Genomic DNA, 15,630 nt, shown 5'->3' with positions numbered 1-15,630 from the left:
GTAGACTTGTCATATCCAGAAGAACTGCACGCGCTCACCAGGGATTTTCCCCTGGCACCCGAACACAGGTGCGTGGACGAGAACGAACTGTCCCCCTACCAACGCCACCTGAAAGATGCGTTGTCGCTGAACGCCCCTCCCACCAAGAAACTCTTGCTGACGTGCCACGACAAAGAACGCTATGTCGTTCATTATGCATTGCTCGCTCTGTACGTGAGGTTGGGCATGAAAATAAAACGTGTTCACAACATCCTCTCGTTCCACCAAGACAACTTTTTGCGAACCTTCGTGCAGAGAAACGTCGCGTTGAGGAATGCCGCGACCACGAAATTCGAGCGACTTCTGTACAAAACCATGTCGAACAGCACGTTCGGTAAGTCGATACAAAATGTGAGACGCATGAAAAGGTACGCTATAGCCTACGACAAAGAAAGCGCGCTCCGAAAAGCTAGCTCCGTCAACAGTCAGCATTTTCACATACTGAGTGATAAGTGCATCTTATACGAGATGAAGCAACGCCGCATCAAATGCACGCACCCCCTTTACGTGGGCTTTGCCATTCTTGAAATATCCAAAGTCCGAATGTACAGCTTCATCTACGAGTCGCTCTTTTCTCGCTTGACATGTCCAGTGCAATTGATCTATAGCGACACGGACAGCATAATTTTTTCTCTCACGTGTGAAAGCCTGGAAGAGCAGCTGATGAAGATTGAGAGTGAGTTAGATCTATCTTCCTATCCGCCGGACCACCCACTTTTCAACGACGAGCACGCGAATCAGATGGGGTACTTCAAAGACGAGACGGGAGGTGGAGTTATTCAGGAAGTCGTAGCCATCCGAGCGAAAATGTACAGCATCCTCTTGGCTGGGACACACAAACAGATCGCGAGAGCGAAAGGAGTTAAGAAAGACGTGGTGAGGAAACATTTATTGCACGAAGTGTACCGAGATTCTCTGTTCAATGAAAAGGCGGTCTCTCAGAAGCAGTGCACCATCCAGAGTATAAAGCAAACGATGTACACCATTTCGAGACTCAAGAAAAGCTTGGTCCCCTACGACGACAAGCGCTATCTCGTGGATGCCGTACACTCCTTCCCTTATGGAAGCTGCGAATACGGTAAGCTTTCCTAGTGTTTTGACGCGTATAGGATTACGATAGTGCTCTCTCTCTTTGTGCAGCAACGGAAAACCCGGAAGAGAGCCCGAGAGCGTCGACGTCGTCAGGTATCGAGTAACCGCGGAACAAAGAGCTGCACGCGCATGTAATCGAGAATAAAAGTTCTAGTCGAGACATGCTTCTCTCTCTCTCTCTCTCTCCCTCAGACAGGAGAAGCACGGGTCAACGTGGCAGTGTGGTAGCGGAATGGGTGTACGAAAAGAATGACCATTCCGTCATCGTGCTGGCGCAGTAACCCGCGCAATGACGACGCTGCGATGAAGATTCCCCTTTTCTGGCACGTCTGATCATCTCGTAATGCTGCGTTCGTGAGATCAGACAAGGGAGGGAGGGTGCTGGCATCTATTGACCAAGTCCTTTGTATGTATTCAATAAAGATGTTTCAGTGAAAGAACACACAGAGTCTCGTCAAAGTTATTCGGACTGTTTAATGCGTTGCATGTCAATAACCAAGCGGTATTTCAATAAATCAATGACAAGGTTGGCGATGTAGACTGCTTGCAAATGTCGCTGCTTCCGCAGGGCGTGCTTAATATGAGCGATGGCACGAGCGAGAAGGTCCACGATGTCTGCAGCGATGTAGTTGAATTCTGCGTTGGACAAGCTCACAAATTCGCTCATTAGTCCCAGGGGTCCGTCTGGAACCGTTATGCAGACGTTCTTGTAACGGGCGTAGATCCGACGCACCATCTCCTGCAGCGGCCCCGGCGAGATCTCTCCTATATTGCCAAAGCCTACCATGTCTATCACGTAGCGAAAAGCAGTGATGACGAGCTCGTTGCGGGGACTTTCGCCGTTGAAACATTCCTTCTCCACTTCTTCCCAAGAAGCGTGGGTGCGGGAACAATTTTGTAAAGAGTGGTAGCTGAACATCTTCACGTAGTGATGACGCGAGCGCGGTGCGCGCTGCCTTTATAGAGATAAACGCGCGCGCGCAAAGAACGGAGAATGAAAGCGAAACTGAAAAGCCACCCGTCGCCGCTAGGAGCGCGCGCGCAGCAGAGAGCCGAAACCGAAAACACCCGCGGCCGGCGCAGAGGGAGCTAGCAGCGCGCGCGCGCATGCGCGGACGGGTGGAGCAGAGGGCGCGCGCGCATCCATAGCAGCCGCTGCGCGTCGCCTCTCTCAGTTTCTCTCGGACCGTCGCGGAAGACGGACGTGCGCTCCGCGCGCTCGCTCAGTTTCTGGCTGCCTCTCGTAGAGAGCAGACGTGTGTGTTCTCCGCGCTCGCTCAGTTTCTGCCTGGAAGTTGCCGCGGGGGAAAAGGTGAGTGATTTGACGCGCTCCTTTTCTCGTATGTTTGCCGTGTTTAGCGGTGACCGCGCTCGTGCTAAGCCTTTTCTCGCATGTTTAGACTTGTTTTGCGGTGTCCAAGCCTGTTGACGCATGTTTAGCGATGTGTGGTTCCCGCCTTGTGTTAGCTGCGTAGTGTTGAGGTTATGCCCAAGCGCGCTCCTTTTCTCGTATGTTTGCCGTGTTTAGCGGTGACCGCGCTCGTGTTAAGCCTTTTCTCGCATGTTTAGTGATGTGTGGTTCCCGCCTTGTGTTAGCTGCGTAGTGTTGTGGTTAGGCCTAAGCGATCGTCCCCCCGTAAGCCTTTTTCCCCCGATGTGTACTGTTTTCTGTTTAGTAGTAGCGGTTAGACCTTTTCTCTCGCATGCCTAGACTTGTTTAGCAGTGCTGTCATTTTTACCTGCCGCTAGTATCTTGTTCTCTGTCTCTCTCCTCTAGAGCTATGATGGTGGCGCCATCTGGTGTGATGCCTTGCAACTAAGTGGCCACCTGTCGTCGATCTCTGCAACTACCCGACGTCAACAAGCACTGGTCACCCCGGAGCCGTTTCTTCGCCGCGGCATCGTTGATTTTCGAATAAATTGTTTCTCTCCACTCTATTTCTATCTTTTCATTTTATTTTCTACCTATTTTTTTTTATTTTTTATCAGCTCAAGTAGCCGGCAACTCACATCTTCGTCTGGACGTGTCTTAGATGGTCCCCAATTAGTGTAATGACTCTCTGGAGGGTCCTGATTAATGTGGGGGGTCCCAATTAGCTCTAATTGCTAATTAATGGCGTCCAGACGAAGATGTGTCTTGCCGGCTTCTTGAGCTGATACATTACTACTGTTCTGAACTGGAACACATAGAAAGGACAAATACATACAAAGCATCAAGTGCCTAAGAAATGAATGATGAAAGAAGGCAGTCACTTTTTAGTCACATCTTCTGTTTTACCGATCCAGGGCTCTAACCAATTCAGCTAAACCAACGCGCGTCTCCCAGTGACTTCCAAGGGTGAGGTTAACCTCACCCTTGGAAGTCCATAAACCTATAGTCCATAAACCTATTCCTAGGGTACAATTGTACCCTAGGAATAGGTTTATGGACAGGAGAACATTAGTCACTGTTATTATACAGGCATAGCTCTCTGTCCAGTATGATCACCGCAGAGCACATGTGCAGGAACTCACAGGCACAAAACTTGCATAATAAATATGTAATAGCCTCAACCAGCTATTATATATAATAACTAGGACATGGAACTCCAATAGCAGATGGTCTGGCAGTACAACACAGGTAATCTTACCATCACTATATATTTACCAAAATGCTGAAAATAAATCGATAGAATTACTGCAATGAACTGCTCAATTTTTCACCTCAGATATATTTTTAACACTGTCTTTCATGGTTCAAAATATGCATGCATCGAACCTGCAGAAGCGTGTGTGTGTAAGTAGTCACAGATCTCATGTGCAATAGGCAGGTCTAAGTTGTATTAAGATCTGTCAAGTCCTTACGCGTGCTCACCACCTGTAGATTCCTTTAAAGGGAACAAAAACGTTTTGTTGGTAACAACTTCACGCTATATACCACATTTATAAAAGAAATCGGTCCCGTACCTGACGGACAACTGTCATGACCATTGCGAGATGTCTTCCTCTCCTGTTCCTTCCACTTCCATGAAGTCATCACCCTAATATTGTTTAAAAAAAGCCATATAAATTTATGAGGATCTCATTTCATAGAAAATTAAATGAGGCTACCAGGAACGAAAGGCATCAGACTGATGAGATGCCTAGCACCAATACAGTGTGCGATAACTGAGATATTACCACTACGAGCATATACAGCAGATCACAACCACATAAATAAAATACACAATTGCACCGAGCTGTGCACATTTCCACACACACACACACAAATACATAACAGAGTGGCCTGTCTCTAATAAAACTTCAACACGTTGTGTAACTCTGTTTTGAAACTGGACACAGGAAGGCCATTTCCAATCAGCTGAAAAAAAATGTTCGGAAAAGGAACGGTTTCTGCTGATTTCCGTAGTTGGTCCGTAGCAATGGAACCTCGTAAGGTGGTACAGTGATGGATTTCATACCGTAATGACAAGTGTTTGGGATGGCGCTAAAAGATCCTGAATTTGCAAGGCAATTTTGTGTAAGTGTCTGATTTCCAAATTGAACACTTTGTCTACTATATTTTGCATGTCTTGAAGGAGCCGAGGGGCTGGATGGATGGATGAATTGTAGTGGCACCCCTGCTGGGCCACTTTGCAGGGAGGGTCCAGCACATTGCACCTGTAGACATGGTTGTCGTACACCAGGCTTTCTTTCCTTGTGTTTTGTGCACTGCAATTTTATCGTAGTTGCCCTCTGTGGTGTTTCCCCAGATTAGACAACAATAGTACAGCTTGGGGTAAACTGAGGATTTCAACTGTGTTGGTTTAGAATCCAGAAGCCCTCCTTTACTATGTGCAGTATGCTGCATATTATAAGGAAAACAAATAGAAGAAAACTTGTACCTGATCCCTGCCTTGTATTTCAACGTTTGGTTCCACATCTTGTCCAAGGAAGTTATGAACTACATTGGTGCACACTGCTGTGACAATTAGAATGTTACACCTAGATGCGGAATACACAGCTTCATTTTACGCACTGTGGATGTTAATTACTGCATCGGCATGGCTGCATTCTGAACAACAACACTCGGAATTGTACAGTATATCTTGTGATTTAGTGCGTAAACTTCAATTTTCTTTAATCCTTATTTTTCTTTGTTGCGTAAATGGTCTCCTAACATCTGCATGCCACAACGTAATTCTCACAAGGAGAGTAATCACTGTATAAATTATACAGAAGACACTAACCTCGTCACGTCCAGATGCAACAGTCTTGGAAGATAGATTCAAGGAAAGCACTGCGGACTGCTGTAGGCGGAGGTTCTTTGTACTCAAACTGAGGGGTCGGTCTCATAGTCTGCATTCTTCAAATACTCTTGACAAAATCCGCTGCCAACCATACCTACCGCTGCGGTTGAACGCGCAGTATCGTCCGGAACTGAATGCCCGCCGAGAAATCTCGCTTTGACGAAAACAACCGAGGCATGTCAAATGAAGTCTGTGTACCTCGATAAATTGGTCGTTGTTCCAAAAGATATAAAGAAAACTTGGAAATACACACACTACACTAACGCTGTGAAACAGCCCGCAGGATCCCGAAAGTCGTCGTAGGTCGTAGTCGTAGCTCGTAGCCTCGTAGCTAGTTCCTCTTTCCACGGAAGTCGCTAATTGGATTATCGCAGTTATAAAACAGGTCGCGAATTTCGAAGTATGTACATACTTTTTTATTTGCAGACATTGTGGCAACGGTATATCGGCCAGGGGTGTATCATACATATCGGCGTAAAAATGTTGGTGCTTGCTGAAAGTTGTTGTTGTAGTGCTCCATCACGTGACGGCATTCTGCGCGCTGATTGCATAGGCGATTGACGTCATCCCAGTGGGATGACCAGATGAGTTTTCTATATATGTGTACGTCTTCTTGGTTTGACGCTAGGTGTGCTAGCGTCGGCGTGACCCGCGATGTTCAAAATTCGAGTTTACGAAAACTACGAGGTGTTGAGGCACGCATTTTCGTACGTGAAGTTGCTTTTGTGTATTCTATCGGTAGCCACTGCAGAAAAGACTCTCCAGCTTCTGGTCAGAGACCCTTGAACACACACACACACACACTTGCCAGAAGCGGGCTTTTTGATCCTTCCTTCAAGCAAATGCTCGCAGACATGCACCATTCTGTGCAGTTGCCTGCTTATTTTAGCAGCATGTTTTGCGCGTGAAGTAGTGCACCCTGGACAATATTTGCAAACACTCGAGGTGACGTTGTACTTCGCCTTCGACAAAGTACTGCCAATAGCCTAAGATAACGTTACCCCAATATTCCCATCACCATAGCGATATCCGATCATTCTTTTTTGTGTGTGTGTACACCAGGGGTGCCAAACTCATCCGTGTCTGGGGGCCGCATTGAACCATCGAGGAACCACACAGGCCGTATACGACTGCTTTGGGTAGCTTGCTTCTGGTATACAGGATGTCCCAGAAAACGTGTCATTGAATTCTCATAAAAATTCTAAATCATGCGGTCAGCGGCATTTGTTCTTACTTGGTTTTTGCCACCTCCTCATGTGCATGCCATGTAACCTAAGTTTAATTATGTAAAATTTTTCGAAGTGTACTCGAAAATTTGCTAAGTAAAGGTCACTTGTTTACCCCACCAACATGAAGAGCGTGCCGAATTCTGCCGTTTTCTGGGACACCCTGTAGATGCTCGCATTCACTCGGCGGATCACCAAGCCTACCGGTCCGTGTCTAGTAGCTTTGAAGGCACTAATATTACAAATCGGCCTTACAGGGTTTGCTCAGAAGTTTGGTAGGAATGTACTAGTAATACTAATCGAGTGAAAATCTGACGCTGAGACAGGTTTAGAGAGCCGTTAGCCAAGCAACACAGAGGCAGACAGGAAATATCGAACTTTCAACTTTTTATCATATGATTAGAGGTTGAAATAACTTTTCATAAGTTTCTGCGCAACGCAGAAAGAAGAAATCGTTTGATAGGAGTTGTTTTGATCAGGTAAACGGAAAGATTCCCTGACATCGCATTTGTGAGATCCCTCACGATACCTCTGTACAAAAAAAACAAAAAATAACGGGAAAAAAACGACGCTAACATGAACCGGTGCACCGTACCAAATCAGCGCTGTATCCAGAAACGCCCCCATCAAACAGCTCGTTTACGGTGAAGTAATTGCGTGCTTAAAAGGACTTGTACGCTTTCACAATATCAGCTATGAACCGGCTCGGCGAAAATATTACGTACTACAGTGATCGGCGGCATGTTTTGTGGCTGCGCTGTCCAGTTGTCGATGTGTAGCGCAAAGAGATCGTCACGTTGTATACCGTTCATAAACAACTTGGTCTTGTAACGACACTTGTCTGATTCCTTCATAGCTCTAAATTATACTGGTATTGTGGAAGGAGATAGTCTAGAGCGGTGTAGCAGTGCAACACAACCGATGTCGCACCTGCGTGATTTCACGTCGAATCAGGCAGGGTTGTCCGGTCGACATCTCCATTTTTTTTTCTTTCAAACATATATTAAAGCCTTGTCCCTAGGAGGCATATTGGTGCTGAAAGTGTTTGAAAATAATTGGTGGCTATTTCTTAATGAATTATCATTCAGATGTAGGCATTTCGACCATTGCGCTTCCTACGAAGTTTGACGCCACGTATCTTCATAACTATTTGACATATTCAGCTGAATCTTTTCCGACGTATTGTCTGAGGTGGGTAGCATTGCATCCTATGTTCGCTACACATTGGCAACTGGACAGCCCAGCCACAAAACATGCCACCGATCACTGTAGTTTATCTAATATTTTCGCCGAGCTGGTTCATAGCTGATATTGTGAAAGCGTACTAGTCACTGGAAGCACGCAACTACTTCACCTTAAGCGAGCTGTTTGATCAGGGCGTTTCTGGTAACAGCGCTGATTCGGTACGGTGCACCGGTTCATGGTAGCGTCGTTTTTATTATTATTTTTTTTTTTGGACACAGGTATTGTGAGGGATCTCACAAATGCTATGTCAGAGAACCTTTCCGTTTACCTGATCAAGGAGACTCCAATCAAACGATTTCTTCGTTCTGCGTTGCGCAGAAACTTATGAAAAGTTATTTCAACCTCTAATCATATGATAAAAAGTTGAAAGTTCGATATTTCCTGTCTGCCTTTGTGTTGCTTTCGATGTCTTGGCTAACGACTCTCTAAACCTGTCTCAGCGTCAGATTTTAACTCGATTAGTATTACCAGTACACTCCTACCAAACTTCTGAGCAAACCCTGCAAGGCCGATTTGTAATATTAGTGCCTTCAAAGCTAGTAGACACGGACCGGCAGGCTTGGTGATCTCCCGAGTGAATTCTAGCATCAACAGGGTGTCTCAGAAAACGGCAGAATTCGGCACGCTCTTCATGTTGGTGGGGTAAAAAAGTGACCTTAACATGGCAATTTCCGAATTCACTTCGCAAAAATTTACATAATTAAACTTAGGTTACGTGACATGCACATGAGGAGGTGGCAAAAACCAAGTACGAACAAGTGCCGCTGACCGCGTGATTCGAGGTGGCGCAGTTTTTTTATTAGAATTCAATGACATGTCTTCTGGGACACCCGTATACCAGAAGCAGGCTACCCCAAGCAGTCGTATGCTGCCCGCGTGGATCCTCCATGGTTCAATGCGGCGGGCAGAGATGGATGAGTTCGGCACCCCTGGTGTGCACGAAAAAAAAAAAAAAGAAGAATGATCGGATATCGCCATGGTGATGGGTAGTTTGGAGTAACGTTATCCTAGGCCATTGGCAGTACTTTGTCGAAGGCGAAGTACAACGTCACCTCGGGTGTTTTGAAAAATCGCCCAGGGTGCACTATTTCACGCGCAAAACATGCCGCTAAAATAAGCAGGCAACTGTACAGAATGATGCATGTCTGCGAGCATTTGCTTAAAGGAAGGATCAAAAAGGCCGCTTCTGGCAATGTGTTAAGTTGCCGCACACACACACAACCACACACACAAACATTCACACAATACGATTATATGCGCTCGGTCCCAGTTGCATTCGACGAATTTAAGTGAGTTGAACATAGGGGCATATGCGTTACTTATATGACATACACATTTTGTTCGTGAATGACGCTCCCGCACTGCGCAGGCGCAACGGCTCGGCCATGCACGGTTTAAGCATGCTGTCGCCCAGACAAGTGTATGCATAAAGAAAAGAAAAAGAAAAATTGCATTGCCTTCGCTTCTCCTAAATCGAGGTATATAATGTCGTTAGACAAAATATACGATTTCACAGCCATTAAGATACCCATCAATTTCATACTGGTGGCAACCAAGCTTCCCCGTGGTGCTGCGATGAAAAATTAAGAAAGAGTGTGAAACATAAAAGTAAGCATACATTGTATACATACAAAAAACATGACGGTCACAGATAAAGTAAAGATGAAAAGGAAATAATCAGCGGGCAGATCACAATGCAATAACGGTACACTACAGCCATTAGAATTTTTGTACATCTTTTTAACGCCGTAAGTACAATGTCAGAAACAGTTAAGAAACAGATACTAAGAACAAGAGAGCGTTCGATTTCCCAAAACGCAAACCTCATGGGAACGCAGTATCTCCAGCCTTGTCTTCTCTGTTGCTAAAGCAGAAGTCACCAGAACTGCGCTCTTCAGCCTCTTTGGCCGTGAAAGCTCACGTTTATTTTGTAGATGTTTTTATCAAACCCGTCTTGCCGTGTTGGTTATCAGAGGAGAATGCGCTCTGAACTCTGATAATTCCCCTCCCTTTCTGCTCAAATGTACCGTCAGTTTTCCCACATGCGAAAGTGTCGATAGGCTAAAACCTCTTTAAGTGTGATGTCACGTATTTTAGTCGCACTTTGATGCCCTCGGGAACAAAATTGTCTCGCTACAAAACCAAGACATCCACTTTAGGTTCTAAACATGGTCCCGCTAGCTGTGAAACTGCAGTGGAAAATTACCTAAAGCGGATATATTTTGAGGTATAAGACTGTGAAATCAAGATGGAGCGCGAATTCTACTTCTGTCCCATTTAGTACAATGGGTAAGATTTCAAACGCCGGGGGAACAAAAACCTTTATACATATACGGATAATTCCTTTTCGGCATAATTCCTTGTATATAAGTCTCACAGGATCCAGTGGCGAACCAGTGAAAAGTGTCGGCGTTCTCCTTCAAAATGAAATTATACGTTTCTTATGCGTCGCGTCGATGGGTGTAATGCAGGCGAAGCACGCTTCAAGTTTTTGTCTGCGAATCTTGGGCATGGGTTGTGGTATTCCAGGTATAGGCAAAAGATGGGAAAATAGCAGTAATTATGGCTGCGGCATACTACACCGATGAATGCAGATACCAAAATAACAGGCAAACGATCAAATATCATTACTTCGAAGTTTCGATGTCAGGCCCATGCTTAGGCACGAAACCGCGTTGCTTTCGTCGACCATGCCAGGTTTTACCAACGCCGGTCAACGTTTGAATCGAGATTAATGTGAGGTTCTTTCGTCCAAGAAATGCGGCAATATTGATCAGTATGCAGCTAGACATCCATATTTGCCAGCAGTCGTCGCTTGATTTCGAAGTGAAACTGAGCCGACTCGAGAAGTTTGCTTTCATTTGTTTGATCAAGCTTTTTCATAGCAATTGCCTCCTCAAGCTTAGCTACTTCCAGTTTCGTTTTGTTCAGTGTTATTTAGTTCTAGCAAGTACTTTATACCACAAGGCCGATTGGTGTGCTAGCTGCAGTGAGGAAGGTCTTGGTGGAGTTGGCCTCCTGCGTGATGGTACGTCATGCTGGCTACTTGTCCCAGGCCTTGCCTCAGGTCGCTGTGACGCACTCATCCCCTGAGTGCCTTTAAGGGTGGCGAAAACTGTTTAAGCAACCGACACCAGCAGAGACGCAGGCTAGCTCGCAGCCTTTCCTCCTGCTTCTTCCACCTGATGCGTACAGGACTTCCTGGTCACAGATTGCAAAGTGGCCATGGTAATACCTCTTTTCACTAGTTTCGAGTGCCCTGAGTTGTAAGGCAAGGGTCCTTTTGTCGATATAGGCTTGTACGACCAGCACCTATGGTGGGAAGTTTTGCGTATGCTGATGTCCAGGAACTGCAGGCAGCCATCAGCTGGTAGTTCACATGTGAAGCGTAATCCTCCAAAACTGGCCTTGTAAAAGCTCTGCTTGTGTCTTACGCGTGTGCAGAACCATCAACGCTATCCCGTACGTACACAAATCCGACACCTTACGTTATACTAAAACTCACTAATAACGATTCTTCGTCCCAGCGACTTGAGGGAAGACCTGTACGAATACCGTACATCCACAGGCTCGGGCACAACTTGAAAAAGGTTGGAGCAAGGCATGGAGTACCATTGTGTTTACAGCAACGGTAAAGCTCGTGTCCCTCTGCGTGGAAGTGAAGCAGGGCGCTGAGAAGAAAGGGTGTAAGGTCAAGCGTAAGAGCAAATGCGTTGACTTCAAGGAGGCTGTTGTTTACAGCATTCTTCTATCGTGCGGCAAGACTTATGTTGGACATACTGGCAGATGCTTGAACGATCGCCTTCGTGAACACGTGCGCTTAGTGAAGGGCACCACGCCCGCGGGACACTTGCCAATACATTGTAAAACCTGCGGGTGCTCTTCCTGGTTTCAGAACACTACTATAGAAGCAATGTTTGCAAAGCAAAGTACGCGCGAGATAGTGAAGGCTTGCATCATATCTAATCATGGGAAGAACGTTTGCATGAGCCAGCCTTCAATAGACGACTTGCTGTTTGCGAACAATCCACGTCACAACGCCAGATGTGGCGACTCTTCGTTGGCAAAAAAAGGCCACGTGCGTTGGCAGTCGGCGATCACATGCGTTATTTTGATAGTTGTTTCTGATTGTGGATGCCATTGCGCGAAGGAGATACCCCAGAAAGCTTCATGTGCAAGGCAGATAATAGAGAGTTCTTTACTAGTTTGAACCGCACCGGCTTTCAACAAACATAACAACTAACTACTCTGCTCAACTAACTCTAACTAATAGAGAGTTTTAGTACATCGTACGCTACCGCCTTTGCGTACGTAAGGTATAGCGTTAATGGTTCTGCGCACGCCCATAAGAGAAAGAGAGCTTCGCGCAGTGCGCAAAACCACCAACACTATATGTTACGTACGCTATCGCCTTTGCGTACGATGTACTAAAACTCTCTAATAGAGAGTTGTAGTGCATCATACTGCCTTCGCGTACGGAAGGGATAGCGTTGATGGTTCTGCGCACGCCCACAACAAAGAAAGCTTCGCGCAGTGCGTGGAACCACCAATGCTATCTCTTCCGTACGCAAAGGCGGTAGCATGCAATGTACTAAAACTCTTTACTACCTTCACCTCATCTCACGAAATGCGAAAACCACAAAGTTATACGACGGCCGGCAACACCAACGTGCACTTGTTTTGCCAACGATCCATTCTTTCCAAATCACAATATATATTGATGTGACTTGCCGCGGCGTGTGGTCTATTGACTTATCGCCACAAGAGATTAGCTAAATGTGCGACATGCGCCGTTAGACCACCGGACAGAAAAATAAATACTAACAAGCCAGTTTTCCATGTCATTCTCCTTGTGTTTTTCTTGTTTTCTGTCCCATTAAACTCTGTCAGTTGTTAGTAAGCAGTTGTTGCGTAATGTCTGTCGTCTCTGGCAGCGTTTCTTCTGTAGCAAATATGTACAGCTCCATGCAAACTTAACTCGAATGCGGCTTCGACCAGCGGAACGGGAGCAGAGACACCCCAGTGGGATTCAGCTGAACAATTGGAACAGCGCGTTTCGGGCTGTTCCCCTAGCGGTGTAGGGGTGTCCGTTATTACTCAAATGCTTCGAAGGCGGGCGTTGATTTGTGAAGATGCTGTTATCAAGATCGCAATTGTTCTGTGTTGTTTATAGATGTGCGCAAGGTGATATCGCTAATATCGGCGATATTCGAGGCGTGGCCGTGTTGGCAGCTACGAACGATCTCGTGTACACGAATGTAACTTCGGTGATACTGCATGAACTTGAAACGAATTAAACGAGGCTACACAGAGGATCGCACAATCCATCACATCATGTTCAAAAACCAACGGCAGCCTTCGAAGTGTTTGTGTAACAACGGACACCCTTACAGCACTAGTGGAGCAGACCGAAACGTGCTTTCCCAATAGTTCAGCTGAATCCTACTGGGGTGTCTCTGCTTCCACTCCGCCTGTCGAAGCCGCGTTCAAGTTAAGGTTGTGGGGAGCTTTACCAACTACTCCACAAGCTTGAAGTTGCGGTATTCATATTTCAGCAGTGCTTACGTTTATCAGCAATAAATGAGCAATAAAAGGCGCGGTCAAGTATTCCACGAGACTTGTGTCTTTCTGCTGCCGAAAATTCATTTAGGCAATTTTTGAGGAATAAAGTGGGTTATAGGCGTCCGTAGAAAACAGGCACTAACATCAGTATAGTAATTTGTATAGACAAAATCAAATCAATGAAGTAGTCTCCCGATCACCTAATCGGTGCTCTTGTGCCAAACAAAAAACCCACAGAAGTGGAGGAAAATAGCCACTAAAGCAAGAAAAGGGACTAGTTGGTGATTATCCATGACGATAGCACCCGATATAAGACAGGGACATTAAATAAAAAGGACAGGGGCTCGCTAACAACTTGGGGTTTTACTTTTCTGAAAGATATATATAATTGGGGGATTACATCGCGAGACAACTGAGATCATTTTTCTCAAAGAGACAACAAGATATGACAAAGAAAGTTCAAAATGTGGGCTACTGTTTTCCCACCCAACTCAACTGTCCCAGACAACACAAAACTTTGTGGGGATGTCCCAAACAGGTCCCAAGGTCCCTGGTCCCGCATGGGAGGTTTCTACGACATTATAAGGATCTCTGTTTGAAACGCGGAGCTATGAAGTCCCAGAAAACTTCCATGTGGGCGCAGGAGCGGGAGCTCCGCCACCTGACTGGAAGGACAGGCGTCCAGAAATGAAAGAAGGAAAGAAGCAGAGAGGTTAGGAGAGAGAAGCGATGGGCATCGCCATTTGTTAAAGAATGTGCGCGGTTAAGAATTGAAAACGTGGGACATGTCTCTTGGCCTCAGTGGTTCCAAATTAACAAAACTTTCAAATCCAGCATTTTGTGTAGCGAAGTATCTTATCACTGAAGTATATAATACCGAAAGAAATATTTTGTATACCCGCAGGATGTCCCATGGCGGCTGTTTCAATGGTTGGACTGTCAAAATCACGTCCCTCGTTTCTTGCGGGAGAGAGAGAGACACGATATTTTGTACACAAACATATAACATCAACCAAAAATCCACGAAACGGGTTTCCCGACGTTTCGGAGCTGACTTGGCTCCTCCTTCAGGGGTGAATAAATTAGACAGGAGCAGCTTCTTTTATATTGTAGAAGGCGAAATCGGGATCACTTGGAGGCGTTGATTGTGGATGACGTGTCGCAGGCTGTTGACGTAAGCCGTAGGTAAGGTCCCAACGGATCGGTTGATGTTTCCCGGGGTTAGCTGGATATGCCATGATTCCAAGAACAGTCTCCTTGAAAGATGAAAGATGAAAGTCACTGAAAAGGTTAGCCAGCTGTAGGGATCGAACCCACATCTTCAGTTTATCTCTTGTTCAAGAGTCTCCTTGTCAGATTAGTCTCTAGGTTAATGACAGTGGCGTTCTCCAAGTCGATCACATGGTCGCGGGCGTCGCAATGTTCGGCCAGGGCGCTCCGTTTTACATCGGATTTTTACGTCGTTCTTGTGTTGTAGAAGTCTCTGTTTAAAGTCCTGTGTTTCGCCGATGTAAGCGGCGTCGCACATCGAGAAAGAGGTTTTGTACACGGCCCCTTGGGCTTTTGTTCTGGGAAGTCGGTCCTTCGGGCGGGGGATGCGGTGGCCTATAGTAGATACGGGTTTGCGGGCGACGTCAATTCCCTCTTTCTCCAGAACACGTGTCAAGGCTTCACTAATTCCCTCTATGTTGGGAACGGCAGCGCGCCTGTTACGGACGACAAAGTTGTTCGTCTGAGGTGGGCGGTGACGAATGTCGCCATATTGACGGCGGGCAACCCTGCGTATGAAGCTCTTCGTATGACCATTCATTTCCGAGTCTCTCCCTATTGCTGCTTCCATCTGTCTCCTGTCAGCCTCGGTTGAACAAACTTTGCGCGCTCTTGATAGAAGCGATGATACGACTGACGCCTTATGGCTCATCGGGTGGTGGGAATGAAACTGTAGGTACCGTCCGCTGTGCGTTGGCTTTCGCTACACAGTGAACTTGAGGTGCGTTCCTTCTCTCTTCACACGCACATCGAGGAACGGTAAACTGCTGTCTTTCTCGTGCTCGAGGGTGAACTGTATCGATGGCTCGATGCCGTTAAGGTGCGACAATAACCTATCGACGTTCGTTTTCTTTAAGAGGGCGAAGCAGCCGCCCACGTATCTTAGAAATATCTTTATGTCCGATGACTGTAGAGCTATTTCTTCTATG

General features: G+C 46.2%; 1 protein-coding gene and 1 long non-coding RNA gene across 3 annotated transcripts in view; both read left to right on the top strand.

The window, feature by feature from the left end:
• The window catches only part of LOC135387179 (sperm-specific sodium:proton exchanger-like), a 207,770-nt gene that overhangs the window by 47,641 nt on the left and 144,499 nt on the right, over window positions 1-15,630 (top strand). The window lies entirely within an intron of this gene.
• On the top strand, window positions 2,097-3,069 carry LOC135387175 (uncharacterized). The gene is made up of 2 exons (XR_010420913.1): window positions 2,097-2,443; window positions 2,909-3,069. It is a non-coding gene; the product is annotated as an uncharacterized LOC135387175 (long non-coding RNA).

Source organism: Ornithodoros turicata, chromosome 3 (assembly GCF_037126465.1).
Source record: "Ornithodoros turicata isolate Travis chromosome 3, ASM3712646v1, whole genome shotgun sequence".
In the NCBI taxonomy this organism is placed as follows: Eukaryota; Metazoa; Arthropoda; class Arachnida; order Ixodida; family Argasidae; genus Ornithodoros; species Ornithodoros turicata.
This window is presented reverse-complemented; position numbering and strand designations above follow the sequence as displayed.